Raw genomic sequence first — 7,102 nt, forward strand, 5'->3', positions numbered from 1 at the left:
GATCTTATTTATTTATTTGACAGAGATCACAAGTAGGCAGAGAGGCAGGCAGAGAGAGAGGAGGAAGCAGGCTCCCTGACGAGCAGAGAGCCCGATGTGGGGCTCGATCCCAGGATTCTGGGATCATGAGCCCCAAAAGCAGGGGCTTAACCCACTGAGCCACCCAGGTGCCCAGAGCATGCAACTTTTAATCTCCAGATCGTGAGTTCAAGCCCCATGTTGGGGACAGAACTTAAAAAAAAAAAAAAAAAAAAAAGCATAACAAAATTATCATTTTAACCATTGAAAAGTGTTAAATTCAGTCTTTTTTTTTTTTTTTAAGATTTTATTTATTTACTTGACAGAGATCACAAGAAGTCAGAGAGAGGAGGTAGTAGGCTCCTCGCTGAGCAGAGAGCCCAATGCAGGGCTTGATCCCAGGACCCTGAGATCATGACCTGAGCCAAAGGCAGAGGCCCAACCCACTGAACCACCCAGGCGCCCCCAATTCAGTCTTTAAGCACGTTCAGCATGTTATGCAACTATCCCCACTATCTTTTGGTCTCTACTGATTTGTCTGTTCTGGATAGCTCATAGACATGGGACCCTACAATATTTATCCTCTGTGTCTCACTTCTTTCACTTAGCATAATGTTTTCCAGGTTCCTCCATGTCATAGTGTGGGTCAGAATTTCATTTCATTTTTTCCCCCATTGAGGTATTTTATTTGTATGTAAGTATTCCATGTCTAGGAAAAAGCTGCCAGAATCTTCCTTCCTGCGTGTTTTTGTTCTACTTCCTTTGGGTCCGCGATGCCAGCTGCGGTTATCAGTGCGATGAAACCAAACTAATGAGATGGGTCTGTAAGTTTTGCAGCAATTTCCGCAGCTCCATGATCACCAGTGATTTCCGTGTAATCAAGCTTCATCATCGCAATTAGAAACTGGAAAATGACTCTGGAGCATGGCCTAATAAGAACTTGGCAGGTGCCTCTCCTGATGACACTCTTCATGCTCCTGGACTCTGAGAGCATCCCCTGGGACATTCACACCAGCTTTATGGAGGCATGGAAGGATGAAGCCCGAAGAATGTTCCATTGTGTGGATATACCACAATTGGTTTATGCGTTCATTCGTGGATGGACTCGAGCTGTTTCCTAGACAATGCAAACTCCTACCTCTCCTCCCTTCTTGCCTACTCTCAACGGGGACTTTTCTTCCTATGTCACTGAGAGAAGAGAACCCACTAGAAGAAAACTTCTGCAGACTCCTACTACCATCTACCTCTTTCCTCCTATTCCTTGGTATACCAGTTATCCACCACTGCTGCGTAACCAACAACCCCCAAGCTTAGCACCGTTCAACACCCCTGTATTCCATGGATTCTGTAGGGCAGGCATTTGAATGAAGCACAGCAAGGACAGCTTGTCTCTGCTCCCTGATGTCTGGGGCCTCCACTGGTGAGAGTTGCAGAATGGGAGCCTCTGTGGGGGAGCGGGGAGGGGTGCGACTCCCATCTAGTAGCTGGAATCAGCTGGAGGAGTTGTCACTCCTGTTTAGCAGCTGGTGGTGGCAGTTGCTGGCTGGGACCTCAGCCAGAGTACCTTCATGGGACCTCTCTGGGTGGGCTACTTGGCCTGCCTCAGACCATGGTGGCTGGGTTCCAAGAGCGAATGCCCTAAAAGCAGGTGGGAAGTGCCTGGCACTTGACCATGAGCCTTGGCAGCCTCCCCTCCTCTGTGCTTCATGGGTTCACATAGCCGCAAGGTTTCGCCCAGGTTCAAGGGGGAGGGAACACACCCTTGCAGAGAACACACTCAGTGGGAGGAACGTCAAGGTCACACTGTGAGAGCATACAGGATGGGAGAGATTGTTGTGGCTGCATGGGAAAACACACCTTTCTTGCTGGTGATGGGCTACACTCTTAAGCCTGGAGACCTTCCGGTCTTGCCTCAGGATGGACAACATTCTAGCCATTCTCATCTCTCTCCTCTGTTTCTCCTCTGACACCTAGGACTCCTCTGACACCTAGGACTCTTGTGTCTACCAGCACACAAGACAGCTGTTTGATCTTCTTTGACCTTCCTATAAAACATACTGAGTCTCTCCAGCCCCCTCTGTCACTCACCCTTATAGCCTTAGTCCTTACAACCATGCCTGGCACATAGTAGGTGCCTAGTGAATATTTTTTTTAAACAAGTATCTCAAGTGAGCGGCGCCTGGGTGGCTCAGTGGGTTAAAGCCTCTGCCTTCGGCTCAGGTCATGGTCCCAGGGTCCTGGGATGGAGCCCCACATCGGGCTTCTGCTCAGCAAGGAGCCTGCTTCCCCCCCAACCCTCTGCCTGCCTCTCTGCCTGCTTGTGATCTCTGTCTGTCAAATAAATAAATAAAATCTTTAAAAAAACAAATATCTCAAGTGAAACTGGTAATAAGAGCTGCCTTCAGGAGGAGGAACTGGGTGGGTAGCAGAAACACATTGTTTAAAAATGGGAGCTACCCACACCCAACATGACAGGTGCTGTCTTCAACCCTTTGAAAATTGTAAAATAGAGGGGCATCTGGGTGGCTCAGTTGGTTAAGAGTCTGACACTTGATTGCAGCTCAGGTTATGATCTCAGGGTCATGAGATCGAGTCCCCCACTGGGCTCCGCACTCAGCAGGGAATCTGCTTGAGATTCTCTCTCCCTCCCTCTGCCTTTCCCCCACTCTCAAATAAATAAATCTGTAAAAACAAAACTGCAAAATAGAAATACTTATTTTCCCTACAGGCCTTTTGAGTCTTCTGATTCATGCATTCTGACTACATCTTACCCACTTAAATTAATACATTGTATTATTATTATTATTATTAGTTTTAAGATTTTATTTATTTGACAGACAGAGATCACAAATAGGCAGAGAGGCAGGCAGAGAGAGAGGAGGAAGCAGGCTCCTCGCCGAGCAGAGAGCCCAGTGCGGGGCTGGATCCCAGGACCCTGGGATCATGACCTGAGCCTAAGGCGGAGGCTTTAACCCACTGAGCCACCCAGGTGCCCCAGTACATTACATTATTTTTAAAGATTAGCCTGGGGCGCCTGGGTGGCTCAATTGTTAAGTGTCTGTCTTTAGCTCCGGTCATGATCCCAGGGTCCTGGGATGGAGCCCCATGTTGGGCTCCCCGCTCTGCAGGAAGCCTGCTTCTCCCTCTCCCCCTCCCCCTGCTTGTGTTCCCTCTCTTGCTGTCTATCTGTCAAATAAATTAAAAAATAAAAAATAAAAAAAGATTAGCCCAGCATCTGGCACAAAATGAATGAGCAACTGACAGTCATGTCATGATGATGGAGGCGTGCCCTGCCCATCCCCCCTTCCTTCTCCTCCCTCGGAACACCCACGCCTGGGAACCTCCCTCTCCTCTGAGCCTCCCCACGCTGGCCCGGCCCAAGCCCAGCCCTGGAAGTGTTTGATCTGACCACTTCAGAGCCTTCACCTCTGGGCCTGCAGCATGAGAGGGACTGGAGCTGGGAATCCTCCCCAGCGGAGCTTTTGAGGATGGGATGAAAGAAAGTAGCCATATGGAGAGCTCAGGAATGCAGGGCAGAGTCAGGAAGGGGTGAGGCTGAGGGGAGTCAGGGAGGCAGAGAAGAAGAGCTTTCTAAGGCATGTACCAAGTATCTGCTGTGTACCCGGCCATGTGCTGGGCAGTGTTGGGGACACAGTGGTGACCGGCCGGCCCTGTCCTCACAGGGCATTGCAGGAGTTGGGCCAGTGACTAGAGAGTGACAACCCTAGAGTGAACAGGGTTAGGAGGGGAGGCACTTGAGGCAGTCAAAGAGGGCTTCCTGGAGGAGGGGGTACCAAGCTCCTTACAGTCTACAACACACAGACACTTATCTTTTCGGCAGCATCTGATGACACCTTCCCTCATCCCCTTAAATCCTGCTGCGCTGGCCTTCTTTCTGATTCTCGAATTCTTGGAGCTCATTTCCAAGCCTCTGAGCCATTGTACTTGCTGTTCCTTCTGCCTGATTTTCTCTTCTCCCTTCCTCACCTGGAGGGCTCCTTCTCAGTCAGACCGTAGGCCAGTTATTCTTGCAGCATTGAACTTAAAAAAAAAAAAAAAAAAAAAAGTCCCATTTGTACTTTCTGTTGTCTCCTTTATTTTCTGCCTGGTCACCTAGGATGCCCCCTGTCCTCAGTTCTGGCTCCCTAATCCCTGGCAGGCACCCTCCTCAGCCCCTCAAAATTGATGGATGTCAAACCTTTGTCATGTGAAGGAAGGAGCCAATATCTCCGGAATAAATCTCAGTCTGGTGAAGAGGTGGGAGAAGGGAGAGGGAACAGCATGAGCAGAGAGGAAGCTGGTGTTTCAGAGGCCCCCAGGGGGAGGTTGTTTGTGGCTGGAAGAAAGAGCAGAGGACTGAGGAGGGAGGGAAGTTAGAGAGGGAGCGATACAGGGGAGGGGGGAGGGAGGTGAGTCTGCTCCTAACCTTCTAGACTGGGTAGGAAGCGTCCAGAGCTTTGGTTCGCTGCACAGCCCGAGGTGGCCAGACCATATCATGACCCTTTTGTGTAGGGCTGGAGGTGGCCAAAGGTGCCTTTTTGGGAGACCCCGTGGGTGGCTGGGTGAGACCAGGCCAGAGGGCTGGGTCTGAGGGACAGGCCTCGCCTCCCAGAGCCTCTAAGGGCTTCGTGCAGAACATTCCATGGCGGGACCTTCTGGAACCGGCTACGATGGCTTGGCAGCCCTGGCCAGTCCTTGCTCTCGGGTCACTGCCTCAGCCTCCTCCAGCCCTGCTCCCCACAGCAGCCCTGGGCAGTCCTTTTTATAGAACACTTGAAAAATGTTAATAGGTAATTAAGGGCACATGGCAGAGATTTCTAAAAGTACAGGAGAGGACTCAGTGAGAGCCTTCCCTTCTCCCGTCCCCCTGTCCTCCCCAGGGCCCCACCAGTTTCTTGGGTTTTCTCCAGAGATAGTCTGTCACATGTAAGCGCAGATGGCAAAGTGCTTTTCAGGTTTGTACCTTTTTCTTCTTTCTTTCTTTCTTTTTTTTTCCAATTTAAGTACAGTTAGGGACGCCGGGTCGACTCAGCCCGTGGAGCGTGCAACTCTTGATCTCAGGATTGTGAGTTCAAGCCCCACATTGGGTGTAAAGCCTACTTAAAAAAAAAAAAAAAAGAGTACATTCATTTATTCAACACATGTTTATTGAGCACTTACTGTGGTTGGGCACTGTTCTGGGCACTGGGGGATACAGCAGCAAAGAAAATAGACAAAATTCTCAGCCTTCTTGGAGATGACATTCTAGTGGGGGGAGACAGTAGATAAATGAACTAAGTACATTTTGACCTTATACAGTAGGTGAGATGGCACGGTAAGTGCTTTTGATAAGACATAAAGCAGGTGGGATGTCTGGGTGGCTTAGTTGGTTAAGCGTCTGCCTTTGGCTTGGGTCATGATCCCAGGGTCCTGGGATCAAGTCCCACATCGGACTCCTTGCTCAGTGGGAAGCCTGCTTCTCTCTCTGCCTGCTGCTCTCCCTGCTTGTGCTCTCTATCTCTCTGATAATAAATTTTAAGAAATCGTAAAAACAATAACAAAAAATAAGGCAGGCAAAGAAGGCAGAATATTGGGGAAGCAGGTTTCTATTTTTTTTTTTTTTACAAAACAGTCAGAGAAGGCCCCAGTAAAGGGGAATGTTTGAGCAAAGGCCCAAAGAAGGTAAGGAAGTGAGTCACATGGCTGTCTGGGAACATGGGTGCAAACAGCAGGCGGAATAGCAAGTGCAAAGGCCCTGAGGTCAGAGTGAGTCTGAAGTGTTCTAGATCCAGGAAGGAGCTGCAAAGCGGAAGAGGAATGCAAGAGACAAGCGGGGCCAAGATTTGCTCTCAGAGGACGTGTCCTCAAGTTGACTTTTGCTTTCTCCTCTGGGAAATGTCTCTGAGATGTCTCAGTGGTGTGCTGGGACCGGCGTGTAGTGATTCGGGAGAGCCGATGGCTAAACTTTCGGGAATTTTGCAAGCCAGTTGTCACACACAGCTATTACCAAAAATTAAATTATATACATTTACAGAGAAATAAATGGTATGAAACACAAAGATAATAAGTAGTCAACATTTACCACTTCCTAATGATTGTACTACATTTTAACTGCTGTCTCTGCTCCAGGGGCTCCCTACACCTACCTACTGTGTCTACCTGGTAGAAACACAACCTACCAGTGGGCTGTTTCTTTTCTTTTCTTTTCTTTTCTTTTTTTTTCTGAATTCTGCATTCAACGATGTCACAATTCAGCAATGTCAACCAGTGGCTTGAAATGTGCAATGGTGGGAGTAGGTAACCCATCGACCCTGACAACTCAGGGCTGTTTCTTCCCACAAAGAGCTGGTGGTGAAGCATTCACCAACATGGTTGTAATGCATAGAGATTTGGCTCCCCTCCCCCCTAAAGCTGGGTAGGGTTCCCTTGCGTGGATGGGATGGTTAGGTATTCTACTGTCCTCCTCCTAATGGAGAAAAGCAGGTTTCCTGTATTTTGCTGGCACAAACAACATCAGTGATTTCCAGCATGTGACCACAGCCGTGTAATAAAACCCCAAAGAACTTCTGTGTTCTTTGAACAAAGCAAAAGGTGTGGGAGTCATAACCTTAATGATTGTTGCCTAAGTTCTCTCCACGAAGGCTGTGCCCATTTCCACACCCACTGGCAAATGGGTCAGAGTGCAAAGACTTCCTGTAAGGACCGTAACCTTGGGGTCGCCTGGGCGGCTCAGGCGGTTGAGTGTCTGTCTTCAGGTGGGGTCATGGTAGGAGAGAGAGAGAGAGCCAACTTATATCAACTGAGTCACCCAGGCACCCCTATTTTAATCATTCTAAAGAGTGCGATCCAGGGACATTGAAGACATTCACACTGACTATCAGCACTACCTAGTTTCAAACATGTTTTCATCGTGCCAAAGCCCAGAGGCAGGATTTGAACACAGATTTTCTACCTCTGGAGCCGAAGCAGCTCCTCCCCCGAAGAGGGGGCCCTGGGATCAAGGCCCACGTGGGGCTCCCTGCTCCCCCTGCTTGTGCTCCCTCTCTGTGTCAAATAAATAAATAAATTCTTTAAAATAAATAAATAAAAACCGTGAACTTGGCTG

General features: G+C 49.0%; 1 long non-coding RNA gene across 3 annotated transcripts in view; it reads right to left on the minus strand.

Annotated features, from left to right (window-relative positions):
• Positions 1–294: 294 nt before the first annotated feature.
• Positions 295–7,102, minus strand: part of LOC131818470 (uncharacterized) — a 14,308-nt gene continuing 7,500 nt past the window's right edge. For 2 of the 3 annotated variants that reach the window (XR_009348839.1, XR_009348837.1), the window contains exons 3-4: positions 4,982–5,117; positions 295–4,059 (exon numbers count right to left, since the gene is read on the minus strand). This is a non-coding gene — a long non-coding RNA (uncharacterized LOC131818470). The remainder of the gene's footprint in view (positions 4,060–4,981; positions 5,118–7,102) is intronic. The other variant, XR_009348838.1, reaches the window with a different exon arrangement.

This window comes from Mustela lutreola, chromosome 16 (genome assembly GCF_030435805.1).
Source record: "Mustela lutreola isolate mMusLut2 chromosome 16, mMusLut2.pri, whole genome shotgun sequence".
NCBI lineage: Eukaryota > Metazoa > Chordata > Mammalia > Carnivora > Mustelidae > Mustela > Mustela lutreola.